The sequence below is a fragment of the Siphateles boraxobius genome, unplaced genomic scaffold (assembly GCF_051911475.1).
Source record: "Siphateles boraxobius isolate OS27281-9 unplaced genomic scaffold, OSU_SipBor_1 1, whole genome shotgun sequence".
In the NCBI taxonomy this organism is placed as follows: Eukaryota; Metazoa; Chordata; class Actinopteri; order Cypriniformes; family Leuciscidae; genus Siphateles; species Siphateles boraxobius.
Window position 1 is genome coordinate 11,044,691 of NW_027508699.1, and position 15,577 is coordinate 11,060,267.

Consider the following 15,577-nt stretch of genomic DNA (forward strand, 5'->3'; position numbering starts at 1 on the left):
AGAAACGCTCCTGAAGGAATTCCAGCACTGCACCCACCGGGCAGTTAACTGACTCCAGCTGGTGTTCTCCACACCAAGAGGTGAACATTTTCCACCTCAAGGCATATAATTTCCCAGTGGCCGGAGCTCTGGAGTGGAGGATGGTCTCCACGACCTCAGTCGAGAGACCAGATTCTTGAGCTGGGCCCCCTCAGAGGCCAAGCCCATAACCTCCATAGATCTGGGCGGGGGTGAAGTATCGACCCGCTCGCCTGAGAGAGAAGGTCCCTCCTCATCGGATTCTCCAGAGGAGAGCCGTCGAGGAGAGAAATTAGGTCCGCAAACCAAACTTGGGCCGGCCAGTACGGGGCTACCAACACCGGCGAACACCTTTCTCTCTTGGTGGGGACCACCCTCAGTACCCTGACATTTCTGGCGTCAGGGCTTCTTCTTCGACGAAGCCTTCCTGGCGACAATAACCGTCCTCAGATCGGCCTTGCCCCTGGAAGACCTCGCCTGAGAGCGCCGCGCCTCAGCCCAGTCTTGCTGGGTAGGCGCACAAGACACGACGCTCCTTTGCTGTTGCTCCCGCCCAGCAGCCCCGGAGACATGAACACGGAGGGGGAGAAATTTCTGGAGCACCGCCGCCTGCTTTTTCTCTTCCTGAAACCTCACGATGACCGAATTCACTGAGTCACCGAAGAGGCCAGCAGTTGAAAGCGGGGCGTCCAGGAGAAAAGATTTTTCCTTTTCTTTCATGTTGGATAAATTCAACCATAAGTGTCTCTCCGTTGCCACCATGGCTGCCATAGAACGGCCCACTGATTTGGCCGTCTCCTTGGTGGCACGGAGAGATAGATCTGCTGCCTGACGTAATTCTCGAATTACGTCAGCACTAATTTCGTCCCCCTCACTCATTTCTTTTAATAGGTCTGCTTGATATGCTTGTAATATCGACATAGTATGTAAGCACGCTGCCGCTTGACCTGCCGCCGAGTAAGCTTTGCCCACCAAAGCCGAGGTATTTCTTAATGGCTTTGTGGGCAATGCTGGTGTCTTAAATGACAATGCCGTATCTGGAGATAGATGGCTCGCTAGCGTTTCTTCAGCCTTAGGCATCGCCCCATAACCATAATTCTTAGCCCCAGAAATATTTGAATAAACAGATGTTTGCTGGCTAAATATTCTGGATGACACTGGTCTTTTCCATGACCTCGACACCTCGGTGTGGAGGTCAGGAAAGAATGGAAGACACCGGCGTGGAGGTGCAGCACGAGACGGCAGAAATCTTTCATCTAGTTTACTTTTTGAGCGAGATTCCTGTCTATCAGCTGGCCACTCGATGCTTAATTTTTCTACAGCACGAGTGAGCACCTCCATAAGCTCCTCACTAGCAGGAGACTGAAGTGACGTGTCCCCAGTCTCTGCTTTATCAATACTTTCAACATATGTTTAGTGGTATTAACTAACAATTTCTTTTTACTTATTATATGCCCCATATACTAGCGTTATAAGCTAAACAGTTTTTAGAGATGAAACTCTTTACACTCGATTATCATGAAAACAAATCCCAGAGAACAGTCCACTCGGTACCAATGTGTTATTACACCCCAGGTTCATTTTGCGCCGGAGTTCTCCTTTAATGGTATTTTTTTCCTTGCATTACTTTTACTTTTATACTTTAAGTAGTTTTGAAACCAGTTACTTTTACACTTTTACTTGAGTAAAAAGCTTGAGTTGATACTTAAACTTCTACAGAAGTCTTTTTAAACCCTAGTATCTATACTTCTACTTGAGTAACGAATGTGAATACTTTTGACACCTCTGCTTGACTTGACTTGACATGTCAACTAAAACACATTAGAATATTAGTAGAATGTTAGGTTAGGGTTAGTACAATAAATTGACGTATAGTTGCAAAGTTACTTATAGTAAGTAGAATGTCTGTTGGGGAATCACAATAAATTGTTAGCAGATTTTAAGCAGAAAGTAAACTAATACTATAATGACTCATAGGTGACATGTAGTTGCAAAGTTACTTATAGTTAGAAATATGTATAAAGTGGAGTATCAAAATAATGTGTAACTGACTTAATTTCTTCTGCTGAACACAGAAGAACTTTGGGTTCCAAAACAACATTGGTCTCCACTGACTTTCATTGTATGGAATCAAATGTATGGAAATGACATGGTGGTGAGTAAAAGATGGCAGAACTTAAATTTTTTGGTGAACTATCTCTTTAAGTAATAATTTCAGTCTCATGAATAGTAAATGCATCTGACGTACGAAAATCCCAGGGGTCTAGATTAACTCAATTAGTGGTCTAGAGCTGTAAAACATGTGTTCAACATGAAGGCCCGTGAGAGCAAAACACTCATAATAACTCACAGTTGACGGGACTGTCCATTATCTTCCTCTTCAGCCGGTAGAGCTCTGCTGTAGGACTCAGAGAGTTCAAGGCCAGTAGAGGCTTCAGGACAAACTCCTCCAGAAGAACTTCAGTCACACCTGCTTCCTTCACCTTCAGCCACGGGCCCACAGGAAGTGGCACCCTAAAGATCAGCTCACCCTCACTGGAATAACAGAGTTGTGGAGAAAAAGTTTGGAATTATATACTGTACATTTCTGTATGAATCCCTGCTAAGTAAATTTTTTGTAAGTCCAAATCAAAATGTATATAATTAACGATAATGCTGTCATGTCGTCTATTTTAAAAGAGTAAAACGCATTAAACATTGGTGAGACCTAATTGACTGGTGGTAAAATTTTTGTTGTGCCAGAGGTTCTGGGTTTCTAATCCGCCCTAATTTTTTTTTCTTTTCTTATTAAAACCAAAGATGTTCATCGGTGATTGTATATCAGGAGCAGAGACACTTTGTGTGGATTTTTTTTTTTGATTTCACTGGAACAAATAGAAAGTTATCCTCAAGCGATAGATTGAAGCACTCTTTTGTGTGAAGACTGAGCATGAGTGCCAAGAGAACACTTGCGTAATGCCAATGATAACAGCGGCAACAAACAATCAGCATGACTTCAAAAACAACACATTCCAGAGCCAGATCGCCTCTTATTTAGCTTTCAATCACAAAAAGACCAATAACTGACAAACAACTTCACAATAAATGCAGCAACGGTATAAACAGAAGCAGCAAACAGTGAAACAAAAAAGTATATTTTAAATGCTTAAACTATTCATGCCATGTAGCATTGCTGGTATATGGAGTACCATATTATCCAGAGATTTCGAACCTTGATGGTCCTCGACGGAAATTTGCTGCCAGTGGGGAGTGGCTGCTAGTGAACTGTGGATCCCCATTAACCGTCTGCTCTGCTGAGGAAGACATCACCAGTCCCAGACCCCAGCCAGCCACATCCCATACCCTGCACTGAGAGTATGCCAGAGCTCATCGCAGACACGGAGCCCGGATTCAGCGCCAGAGTCAACACCTGAGTCCCGGAGCCCGAGCCCCACAGGGAGTCTGACCAGGTGCGTGAGCTGGCAACATCGTCCTTTGCCAGTGTGATTGTGAAATTTGAGGGCATTGAGTGCAGCCATGCCCACACTCCCGTCGCTGAGGGTGAGCTACAGCTGGCCTCTGCAATATACAATGAGGAATTGGAAGAGGAAATTCCCTTTAATCTCCCGTTGCCGCTGGTCTAGCCCAGCTCTGAGTCTCCTGTGTCTCCAAAGATCCCGCCCAGCATCCACCCTCCTCTGCTTATAACAGCCAGTTCCTCAGCCCCGCCTCCGCTGTCCCTCGGCTCCTGCTCTGACTCTACTTTGCTGCGTGGATCTGCCCCGGGTCTTCCGGTCTCCAGCTACGCCTTGGCAAGAGGATCCCCTGGCTCCGCATCCAGTCTCCGAGCTGGTCACTCGACCTCGGAATGACGACTGATCAGCTCCACCTCGGCTCCTCCTTCCCTTGGCTCAACTGGGACCATTGTCCTTACGGCTCCAATTGGCTTCTTCATCCCTCCGGCTCCGGCTTGGTCAGATGTCGCTCTGCCTGTGCCACACACTTCCAGGGCTACAGCTACGTTTCGTCCCTCCACCCCTTCGGACTCTGCCTTTCCTCCGGCTCCACATTGGTCCTCAGTCCTACCAGCTCGGCCTCAGTCTCCAGATCCATTGTGTCACTTGGGCTGATCGACTATTCGGCTCCACCAGGGTCTCCACCTCCATCGGCTCCATCTCAGTCTGTCATCCACCTGGATCTCTGCCAAGTCTGCATCATGGCTTCTCCCTCCCACGATTCCACAGTGGGCCTTTGTCTTGGCTGTGGTCTGGGTCCCCACCTGGCTTCTCATACTCTTGTCTCCTCCCTGGCTCCTCCCTCCAATTTATACCCATCCTGGTTTCTCCCGCCATCATCTTCTATTGTTTACTGCCATTCGCCAGCTCCTCCTCCTCCTCCTAAGCCCCTTTCCTCCCTCCTCAGTTGGACTTGTTACGCCACGAGGATGTACCTTCCGGAAGGGGAAGCTACTGTAATGGTCTCGTTCTGTTTTGGTTCTGTTGTCTGTTCTGCTTTGCCTGAGTTCTGTTTCCTAGTTAGTTTCTATGGTTTCTGATTGGATTACATTCACCCGTTGATCATTTAGTCACCTTGTTATCCCTGTGTATTTAAACTCTGAGTTTCCTCTGTTCATTATTCCGTGAAGTCTTTAGTTAACGTGGTTGTGTGTATTTCTCCTGGTTACCTCCTGAGTGTTACCATGTTGGATTTATTAGAGACTGTTTTAGTTCTCTACTCCTTTTGTTGTGATCTTTATCACAGCCACGCTGCTAACATTAATGTCTGTGAGCTTGATTTTCTTGTAGGCGAGTTGTTTGTTTTTGGCTTACACATCGGATTCATTGGCATCATATCAATAGTAAACATACAACAAACAAGTTTTATCACAAACTAAATTGCCCCAAATGTATAAATACATATTTATTTATTGAATATTAGTATGTTTAAATTGGATTTTAAAAACTAATATGAAAAAAAAGATTGTATTTTGGAATACAAAACTTCGAATTGTTACTATTGTGGTGTATGTGTGCTGGGAGCCTCATAGCAGCATGATTTATGTGAATAACTGGGTTATTGATATTAATCAGATTATGATATTAATCAAATTCTGGTGTTGGAGTAAGCCAAAAAGATTTTTTTTAAGGAATGTTGCTAACCAGAGTGACTTCCACCATTGACTTCAATAATATGAAAAAATAAAACAGATTTCTCTAAATATATGTTTCACAGAAGAACGAAAGTCAAACAGGTTTGAAAATACTTGGTGGTGGAGGTGAGTAAATGATGACAGAATTGTCATTTTATGGTGAACTATCCATTTAAGCTAAGACTACTACTTTTATTAGTGATAATGGCAACAAATTTTTTTGTGATGAAGGGATGATCTCTAGCCCATTCATATTTACATAATTGTTTTGGCTGATGTGCATTGTTGGGATGCTTCTTGAAAGTTCTGTTCCAGATCTCACCACAGCATTTAAATTAAATTGTGCTCAGAGCATTGACCACTTGGCCATTTTCATTTACGCAATTTGAGAATTCTGTTGTTGATTTACTTCTGTGTTTTGGATTGTGGTCATTCTGCATGAGTTTTAGATCATTATTTGACAATCCACTGTACAACTTAAAATTCATTGGTCCCTCAATGATTAAGGCAGTCCAGACCCTGAGGCATCAGAGCAGCCCCATATCCCTCTGCAGACATATGCCTCGCAGTTGGAGATGAGGTTTTTTTGTTGGTATTTTCTTTTTTTAACAAAAAGTCCCGCTGTGTATAATTAGCAAACAGATAAACTTTGTCTCACTTGCCCCCAGAACATTGCTCCATTAGTGCTCGCAGCATCCAGGTGCTCTTTAGCTAACTTTAAATAGGAAAGTGAGTTCTTTTGGATTGCAGTTATCACGTGAAATATTGTATTGTATTGACTGTGCACTATAGTGTACTTCAAAGTGTAAAAACTGTACTTGCATATAATATAATTTGAATGAAACAAAAGGCCACTTAAGTGTACACTTTCATGAAAAAGTGCACTTTGTATTAATTTCAGATTTGACTTCGAAGTACATTTTAAATCGTTTTAATAATCTTTTGACGTGCTTTAAAGAAGTACACTAAATTTGATGTGTTGATTATAATTTTAACTGTAGTGTGTCATTCGATATTACATTTAAAGTTAATATTTTAAATAAATTGCAACATAATCTTTACAAAATGCAATATATATTTAAATACATGATATTCAGGTTTCAATAGCAATGGCATTAAAGTATATTTTAATTGACCATAAAAGCTTGTCAGTACAACTTTACCATATATCAAACATAATAGAATTATAACCATAAAGATGTACTTAAGTTCCAGTTAAATGGGTAAAAAAAACAGTCTTCAGTTCAGCTAATTGCATTTAATATAAATTTCACCTATAGTACATTTCTCGGGCACTGTTTACTTTATGTCTTCTAAAAATGTAAAAATATACTTTAATTCAGAAAATAAAGACATCCTCATTGCAGTCATTGCATTTATAAATTTAACTTTTAATGTTTTTTTATTGCAAAATTAATAGGTAAGAATTTTTTTAAAATAAATAATAACTTTACCACGTCATTGATCCAAAGCATCTTTTGTGGTAAAATTATAAATTATTACTATAACTAAATTTTGTAGTTATGCCAAGCTGTAAAATTGTTTATCAAGTAGAAATTGTGTGTAAAATTATACATTTAAAATACCTTGATTAATATATATGTCAGTAAGCACTCCCTGAATTGCCTCAATTGTAGTCTCATGTTTTCTCAAACAGAAGGCTGTAAGTAATGCTGCATATCTCGGCTGCCATGTCATCAATCTCTGTTGCAGGACGTCTCAATTTGAAGGATCCTTTGAAGGCAGCCTTCATTTCATATCCTTCATTAAGTCTGTTTTGAAGGATGCATCAAGTGTATCCTTTGAGCCCTTCAATCACTCACAATCTTTTGCACACATTCCAATAAAAAAAATATAAAAAAAATAGCAGAAAATGAATAGGCGCTGAGCTCGTCCAATTTCACTATGTAATGCATAAAAACAAAACAAAGGTGTGACATTTCTGAAACTCGAAAGCCAATCACACTGGTGAACACACTGGAGGGGCTTCGAAAAGACCGGAACTAAACAGTGTTACTGACAGACCGGGAAGAGAGGTGCTGCAATAAAGTGAAAAATAATGTGTGTTTTTTTAAAACATGACAACCTATCTAGTAGACTTGGAAAAAAGTTCAGAGAGAACACCTGTTCTCTCTGGTGTTCTCATGCGATTGGCCATGGTTCTGGCTGATTTGCAGCATACCTTTTGGAGAACTTGTATATTAGTGCAAGCTGTCTTCTAACACCCCCGAGCATGACAGCCAATCGGGCCTCCATCCATTGAAAGGTCTGCTGGCTCACCTGAAGAACATGACATACATCCTCTATTATGTCTATCCCGTTCGATCAACAGCCTAAGACTTCGTGAAAACAGATAAATGAATATTTCTTGCCATGTCCACTGCAAAGATGGCAGCGTGCAAAGCGGTCAGAGACGGCGCCCTCAAGTGAGGATCATGAAGTATCGCCGGCAAAAGCTCAGTCAGCTCTCTGGTCCACAGCTGCACTCCTCGCTGCCACGCGGTGTCCAAACGCACCCCTGTCACGTCGTGGTACGCTCCAGCTAGAGTGGCCAGGGGCCCTGCGAGAAATTAAACCTACAATAACACTAATACACACTGACAGGCATTTTCAAATGAAAGGTGATGAGATGAAGCCACAGTTGTGCTGGTGCATAATTGCGACTGGTTTACAGATGGTTACGCAATGTTGCGACCAGAACGCTGTCATGATCAATTACAGATAATGTGATCTCAATTGTCAAAGAAAATCATTTAAACATGTGCTTGGTGTTTTAGAAAAATAAAGTTAAGTGTTTCCTGTCAATCACCCAGCGCAGTTCAAAGGGAACCGTGCCTTGCAACTATAGAAAGAAATCAGAATGAAACAGTGAACTTGATAGGGCAAACTCACTCCTGAGCTCTTGTTGGACCTGTTGAGACATGAGATGCAGGATTTGGAGCGTGTGCGGTAGGCTGTGTGTGAGCGAGTGTCGGAGCGGGCCGGTGGTCCATGCTTTCCACAGCGCTCCTGCTCTCTGCAGCAACAGGGTCTCGGCTTGCTGGGACAGAGACAGCGGGCCATCACTCAACTCCAGCAGGAACATACTGTCCCCTGCCTAGATGATGAATAATGACACGTGATCAACATGATATTTGATACGGCAACCTTTTTTATAGTTGAAAATATCTCTGAAGCCTTAACAACCGGTCACACTCAGCTGGATTTATGGATTTAAAACTTTCCAACTGAAAGATTTATGCTTTAATTATTTTTGAACTACAATTTTATTGGGATAAATAGTCCCGCATACATGGAAACTTCATCAATCCTTTAATCCTTTTCAAATCCTGGATTTCATGAAATTGTATGAAAGATTTATACGTATACCGTTTAAAAGATTGGGGTTGGTAACATTTTTTAATGTTTTTGAAAGTAGTCTCTTATCTCAACAACGGTGAAATATTATTCAAATTTAAAATAACTATTAAATAACTGTATTTTAATGTAGTACATATATTCAAATGTAATTTATTTCAGTGGTGCGAGGCTGAATTTTCAGGATCATTACTGTCACATGATCCTTGGCGATGAAGAAACATTTTTTTTTATATTTACTAATGTTTACTAATGTTAAAATTGTTGTGGAAACTATTCTTTTCTGATGAATAGAAAGTTCAAAAGAACAGCGTTTATTTGAAATAAAAGATTTTATTGTAACTTTTGGTCCATTTAATGTGTCCCTGCAGAATAAAAGTATTAAGGCCACAAACGTTTGAACAGCATTTGATTGTAGAATTCTCGTAAAAAAAAAGGTAATTTCTAAATGACTCTATACATAGCACTTAAAGGAATGTTTTCAGCAAAAATTGAAATTATCCTAAACCTTAATGACTTTCTGTCTTCTTTGGAATGAATATGTTTTGAAGAACGTCTCTACTGTCCATACAATGAAAGTCAAAAGTGTCCAAAACAACACTGGACCCCATTAATTAGCATGGGCCAAAAAAAAAAAAAAAACATGTTCCACTGAAGAAAGAAAGTTGGTAACACTTCGATTTTCCACTTTAGACATTCTACTAACTATAAGTATCTTTGCAACTACATATCAACTAACTGTCATTAGAGTATTAGTCGACTGTCTGCTAACCATTTATTCTGATGCTCCTCCAACAGATATTCTACGGACCATAAAAAACTTTGAAACTGCACATCAACTAATTCTACTAACCCTAACCTAACAGTCTACTAATACTCTAATGAGATTTAGTGGACAAGTTACTTAAAGTTAGTAATCTAAAGTGGACCATCTAAATAAATTGTAACCATGCAGAAAGCCATACAGGTTTGGGGCGACAAGAGATTGAGTAACTGATGTTTCATTTTTTGGGGGTAAACACTCTAACACTTTAACCTAGTTCAATTTTGTAGCAGGACAGCCTGTGAGATATGACAAACCTGTCTTCTGAATGTTAACAGAAGATGCTGAAGTCTCTGAACTCTGTCCAAAAGTTTCCTCCTTATCCGGTACCCCAGCTGCTGGAGCCGTGCCTGTAGAGATATGTTATCAAAAAAACAGACATGAAAAACAATGTTTTACAAGGTATCTGGCAGATTTATATTATGTGAGTAACATCATAACTCCTTGCCGTCCTCACCTCTGAGGCCCACAGGCACTCCCTGCATCCCTTAGCTTGAAAAAGCAGACTCTGATTGGCTGCTCCTACAGAAATAAGAGCAAGGGTCTCATTCTCAATGTCATGACCGCCTCTCTGAGCCTCCAGGGTGAACCAGCGATGCCCCTCCAAACAGAACGCCACTCGAATATCATCAGATGTTTCTGACAGCAAGTAGAAACGCATACAAAACTCATTTAGAAAAATGATATGACATTATGAAAAATTATTTGTTATTAAACCTGACAAAAAAGAAAAATAATAAATAAATAAATAAAATAATTTAAAAAGTTTCCTTTTTTTAATTTTATTATTGTCATATTTTATACATCAGGGTTTTATGGAGCTTATATTTGAGGGAAAAAAACACGTGCGTTTTTTTTTCAGAGGCCCAAACTGCACCAAATTTTATTTTATTTTTTTGCTCAGTTTCTGACCATGTCACTGTCACCACCACTACATTTCCCATCATCCTCCCAGGCCCTCACCTGCATGCCCTTCCCAATCACAGATCGTTGTCACCTGCACCTGCACATCATCTCCTCATCACAGGCAGCACCAAACCACTCACCTTGTTTTCCCTCATCGTCTAGTCTCGTTTTACCCATGTGTTGTGAAACCTGTAGGACCTCCTTCTCCAGCGATCCTTTCCTACGTTCTTCTCCAGCGATCCTCTCCAGCGCCTGTACTCTCCTATCCCTTGTGTTTGCCCATTGTTGCAAAATAAACTATTCACTTGTTCTTCTGTCTCCGGTTCCTCTGGTCCGTAACAGAAGACTAGATCGATAACAGTTTATTTTTTGCTGTGTTTTCTTTAGTTTGTTTTTCTCCATGGACATTCCCGCTGTTGCCCTGCTATGCCTGGAGCAGAAGGACCGCTCTCTGGAGTCTCAACCAGGGATTTCTTGGAGTTGGCATGCCTAACGCACTATCCTGACCGCTCGCTGTGCGTGTTCTACATTGCCAGCCTCAGCGAGCGGTCCTCATGAAGATTTAGCCATATATATGTGGAGTGGGTGTTGGTAAACAACAACTCTGCATTAGCCATCTGCCTGGCAGAGCCTACCAACACCCCTTCACCAAATCCAGAGTCTCGTCCCGTCAAGACCGCCCTTCTAGAGACTGTTCACGTCAGTCCTGCCGAGCCTGAGTTTCTTCAAGCCTGAGTTTCTTCACGTCGGTCCTGCCGAGCCTGAATTTCTTCACGTTGGCCGCCACGAAGGGTCGTCTCCGTCATGGCTGCCCGAGGGGTCAGCTCCACCCTGGTCCCCTGAACTGCCGGCTCCGCCCTGGGCACCTGCTCCGCCCTGGTCGCCTGCACAGCCTGCTCCGCCCTGGGCACCTGCTCCGCCCTGGGCACCTGCTCAGCCCTGGGCACCTGCTCCGCCCTGGTCGCCTGCACAGCCTGCTCCGCCCTGGTCACCTGCTCCGCCCTGGGCACCTGCTCCGCCCTGGGCACCTGCTCCGCCCTGGTCACCTGCACAGCCTGCTCCGCCCTGGTCACCTGCTCCGCCATGGGCACCTGCTCCGTCCTGGGCACCTGCTCCGCCCTGGTCACCTGCACAGCCTGCTCCGCCCTGGGCACCTGCTCCGCCCTGGGCACCTGCTCCGCCCTGGTCACCTGCACAGCCTGCTCCGCCCTGGTCACCTGCTCCGCCATGGGCACCTGCTCCGTCCTGGGCACCTGCTCCGCCCTGGTCACCTGCACAGCCTACTCCGCCCTGGTCACCTGCTCCGCCCTGGGCACCTGCTCCGCCCTGGTCGCCTGCACAGCCTGCTCCGCCCTGGTCGCCTGCACAGCCTGCTCCGCCCTGGTCACCCCCCCCCCCCCCTCCCCGGTTGCACCATCTACGGCGCGGGGACGCGCCTACCGGGAGGGGGGAGTACTGTCATGGTCACCACCTCCTTCACTACATTTCCTATCATCCTCCCTGACCCTCACTTGCATGCACTTCCCAATCACAGATTGCACAGATACCTGCACATCATCTCCTCATCACAGGCAGCATAAAACCATTCACCTTGTGTTCCCTCATGGTCTAGTCTCATTTTACCCATGTGTTGTGAAACCTGTGGGACCTTCTTCTCCAGCGATCCTATCCAGCGCCTGTGCTATCCTCTCCCTTGCGTTTGTCCATTGCTGCAAAATAAACTATTCCCTTGTTCTTCTGTACAGCAGACTACTGATACATTACTAATGCATATAAATATCAGTTGTCACTCTATATCTCCCAATGATATGTCTTGGTAAGGTGAGATGATATTTAAATGCTTAGTTTATTATCAAAGATTTGATTGGTCTGATCTGACTAATAGATGTACAAATAAACGTTCCTCAAAAGCCTGATGTATCATATTTGATACTCACATCTTAATATAATTTGTCTAAAAAAATATGTATGAATAATAAAGCTTCAGTCCAGTAAGCCTTCATTTCCATCTTAATACTGACAATACAAAAGTTATTCTTATGTTTACTTGATAAAAATCAGTAAAGATTTCACAGCAAAAAGACATACAAACCAAAAACTGAAGGGTGGCTATTAAACTAAAATACATTTTACTTACCAAAAAAGTATAAACTATCAATCAGATGACTGAAGGCATGCCGTAGATTGTGTACAACAGGTTAAGCAAGGGTTTGATCATGTTGTTAATTTTGAGACCTTAAAATTTTATGTATCAAATATGATACAGTAGGTTTTATATAGTAGGCTTTAAATATATATAGCATCATCACCAGTGTGGTATCCAGCAGCAGCTCGTAGGCAGCGTTTTCCCAGCGCCCCCTGCAGCCAGAGCATCTCACTGCGGTCTAGTTTTGCATGAACCTGGATCCCCACATTCCTGCCTGAAGACAGGGAACTGAAGGCCAGCTCCGCACTCCAGTTTCCTACCTGCCACTGTAAATCACACACATTTATTTTGTTCATTTGTTTCATTTGTTCACCAAACATCATGCAGAGGAAATTCCATTGGCTTTTAGAAAGCTAATACCTTTCAACACACTAGAAATAACTACAACCAAAGTTGAAAAAGTTACACTTCTTTATATTTTCTCTCTAGCCATCTTAATGTTATGATTTGGTTGTACATACTGAAATCTGTCATACTGAAACTCATCACGTTCAGAAGACCCGTTGCAGTGTGAGTACCTCTGTGAGCAGAGAGTAGTTGGAGCGCTGACTGCTGCTGATGTTTCTGAGCGACAGTGTGAAGGTGTTGTGCTGAGTGTGTCCAGACACAGACACACGGGTGTGAGTGTACAACATCTCCTTGCCTGAGTTCACTCTGTGAGATCCAGACCAAATTAAAGCCTGTGAAAAAAAAGATCAATTTTACAATATAAATATTATTCATAAAAATGAACATTACTCCATGATTTAATCACCCTCAAGCCATCCTAGGTGTATATGACATTTTTCTTTCAGACACATACAATCAGAGTTATTTTAAAAAAAATTTCCTGGCTCTTCCAAGCTTTATAATGGCAGTGAATGGCCATTTATGTTTTGAAGTCCATCAACTTGCATCTATTGCATCTAATTTTCTTTTTTGGGTGAAAATTTTAACCTTTTAACCTTCACTTTTTGTGAACCCTTTAAAAGAGTATGTAAGGCTTCCTAAGGCCAAGCACCAAATGTATGGAATTCCAAAGCTGCCAAAATGATAAATAAATAAATAAATAAATAAATAAATAAATAAATAAACAACAAAAACAACACATTAATAAATATACAAAGTAATTATATAAAATAATTAATAATTAAATTAAATTATATTAATTATAATTAATAATTAAATTTAAAAAATAATAAAAAATGTATTTCCTTATTTATGTAAAAAGTTTCCACATTTATTTTTTTATTAATTTCATTTATTTGTTTAGGCAAGGCAAGTTTATTTGTATAGCACATTTTATACACTATGGCAATTCAAAGTGCTTTACACAGAAAGGAAATAAAATAATCACAAAATAAAACCAAGGAAAATTAAAACAGTTATAAAAGGAATTGAAAGAGATATGTTATACATTTATTTATTTATTTCTGCATGTCTTTGTAGCTCAGAGTGGCAGTGCTGAAGCTTTGAGGCCACAGTGACACCTTGTGGTGTGATTAAACGAAATGCAAGCCTTTGCAAGTCACACAAGGAATGAATGAGATGGGCAATGTGGCCAACATTTTATATCAATGTGGTTTAAGTCATTTAATATCATCCTAACTGTAAGTATATTGGGTGACCATACACAGCCTAGTCTTTTACCTGGACATGGCCGTAAAATCGATCGTCCGGTCGGGATTTCTAAAATGTCTTGGCACACATGAACCGAGACCGCATCTTCAACAGGCACTATAAGGCTGTTACCACTAAAATAAAATCAGTATCAGCCAAAAGCCGTTTCCTCGCCTCTTCGTGGTGCAATTAGACAATTGAGATGTCCTTCAAGATGTCTGAATTCAATCGGTTTCCGGGTCACGGGCTGCAGGACGGAGGAACGAGGTAACGAGGAAGCAATTTGAGTATTGAGAAGCACTCCCTGTCTGTGTTAATATATCTAATGCCACTTCAAAGTCAGCTTCTGTACGTCGCACATCTGCAGTACAAAGATGGCTTTTGTTTAAAGGATTAAAACCTTATTGAGTAATTTGGAATAATATTTTATCATTTAACAAAGTTTTGTTAAAATAATCTAAACATTAAAAAATAACTTTATGCCAAACCACAGTCGTGTTTTCTTTTTAGCCACTTTATAAATGTCATGTGGCATTTATTAAGAACATAATGACGAGGATGCATCTTAAATTTTCATATTTGGTGAACTAAAGTGATACATATGTCAAGCTGCTATATGCATATTTTAGTGTAATTTAATTGACGGAGATTGTGATCTCACAGGGTGTGGAGGACAGAGGCCGAACTGAACATGGTGTTCAAGACGGTCCCTCAGGTTGGTGTGTATCTGGGTCAGAAGAGAGTGAGACGGACAGGGAGACGGAGAGATGTTCCGGGCCCTCAGCTCCACGAGGAGTGTGTGCATTCCCTTTACTCCTCCCTAATCAACAAACAACAGAAAGAAAGAAGAACATAGATCCCAAGTTCGAAAATAAATAAAGGCAGTACAACAAACAAGTTTTCAATTCCTTAAATATTCCAGACCTGGTATTTCATGCTTTGCGTTATCCTCTTGTCCTTCCATTTGAGCTCAGTGTTTTGGGAGTAAGCCTTCCCCTCCTGAGCTACAGCAACACATCCCTCCATCTCCACCAGGGGAAGCACCGACTGCATCTGACATAATTCATGAGTGCCAGCAAACTTTAAAGCAGAGACATACTTTCTGGGGCACAGCATGCACAGTAGTTTCTTTTTTATATACACTACCTTTCTGAGCAAAAGAGGTTTCTTTAAAAAGTCATTACAAAATCGTTACAAAACCCAAATTTTTGAACATCTCTGTAAGTCAGCTGTACATAAATGACATTATTCCAATGATCTGATCACATGGCCTAAAACCATTCATACATGAATTTACTCAAATGTCATAAGAGACTGTAGACTGTTAAACAGTTTAGCAGCCATTATACAAAAATATTAGCCCACAGAAAGTAATTATTTGCCGATCAGAATAACTAATCCAAAGACCCATGTAAGTCATTATAGGTCATAACAATGAGTCTCATTCACTAATAATTGTGTACACTATTCATATTAATATGCAAATGTGAACTTCTCACAAACATTTTACGCCTATTTACAACATGTGTGTACGCACAAG

At 41.5% G+C, this 15,577-nt stretch overlaps 1 long non-coding RNA gene across 1 annotated transcript; it reads right to left on the bottom strand.

The window, feature by feature from the left end:
- Window positions 1-13,013: 13,013 nt before the first annotated feature.
- LOC143725573 (uncharacterized) lies at window positions 13,014-15,058 on the bottom strand. The gene is made up of 3 exons (XR_013198326.1): window positions 14,962-15,058; window positions 14,699-14,857; window positions 13,014-13,118 (listed from the first exon to the last, which is right to left on the bottom strand). It is a non-coding gene; the product is annotated as an uncharacterized LOC143725573 (long non-coding RNA).
- Between the last annotated feature and the right edge of the window lie 519 nt (window positions 15,059-15,577).